The sequence below is a fragment of the Ambystoma mexicanum genome, chromosome 2q (assembly GCF_040938575.1).
Source record: "Ambystoma mexicanum isolate Mex_15411 chromosome 2q, UKY_AmexF1_1, whole genome shotgun sequence".
NCBI lineage: Eukaryota > Metazoa > Chordata > Amphibia > Caudata > Ambystomatidae > Ambystoma > Ambystoma mexicanum.
Window position 1 is genome coordinate 678,870,513 of NC_090924.1, and position 999 is coordinate 678,871,511.

The 999-nt window shown below is 54.9% G+C and overlaps 1 non-coding gene across 1 annotated transcript; it reads right to left on the reverse strand.

The window, feature by feature from the left end:
* Positions 1 to 498: 498 nt before the first annotated feature.
* On the reverse strand, positions 499 to 662 carry LOC138570412 (U1 spliceosomal RNA). The gene has a single exon (XR_011303474.1). It is a non-coding gene; the product is annotated as a U1 spliceosomal RNA (small nuclear RNA).
* Positions 663 to 999: the final 337 nt, after the last annotated feature.

A 999-nucleotide genomic window follows, 5' to 3' on the forward strand; every position in this document is an offset into this window, starting at 1 on the left:
ATGAGCAATTAGTGGACTGGATACCATTAAACTGGCAACTGAGATTTAACAGCAGACCAGTTAACTTAATCTGGGCTTAGTGCGCTTTACAAATGTCACACTCACAATAAATAAATAAACCCTCTAATGGACGGTAGGTTGCACTAGTTGCAAGTCAGCCCGCCACCAGCAGGCCAATCCTATGCGCCACCTCAGGGGGTTAATTTGGGACATTTGCACAAGTCTGGGGTTAGGCGCCTGTGCACTTGACTTGACTCCTCCACTGAATGCTGGCCCTCTTGACTGCAGCAAAATTCAGGGGCTTTGTGCGCAACCAACGTACTCACACACGTGAGTGACTTTTTCTTTCTTTCACCAATGCATCAGGGCTGGACCCCTGAGCTGCTCGGGGCTGGCCCTCTTGACTACAGCAAAATAAACTCTGCTGCAAGACCAGGGGCTCTGTGTGTAAACTAGCTGACTCGCACACTAAACTTTTTCTTTCTTTTACCAATAAATCAGGGGATAGCGCGAACGCAGTCCCCCACTACCAGAAATAATGCAGTCGAGTATCCCGCATTTGGGGCCACCGCAGGGGTCAGCAGATCCGACGTGCAATGGATGAGCCTCACCCTGGGAGATGTGCCTTTCTGATCACAGATGCTCCCCTGCCAGGTAAGTATGAGTTGCGAGCAAGAGGACAGGGGCTGGGCTTGTTCTGGAAGCCCCACTAAGCGAGGGTGAGAAGGCCGGCCCTGACCCAGCCCCAGCCCTCCCAGAAGCCCTGAGCATCTGCAGAGCTGCCTGTCCCACGTGCAAGGCGAAGCTCCGGCAGGCAGAGCCCAGCAGAAGAGGCACATTGTAGCACAGTTCATTTCTCCCATCAGACCTTGTTCGACCCGAGATTTGCATAAATTCGGGCCTGGCCGCCAGCCACAGGCCCAGTCGGATAGCGAGCAGGCCCGGTGCAGTGGACCCACTGGCCCGTCGGCCCCAGGCGGGTCCATGGCCCACCTGAGC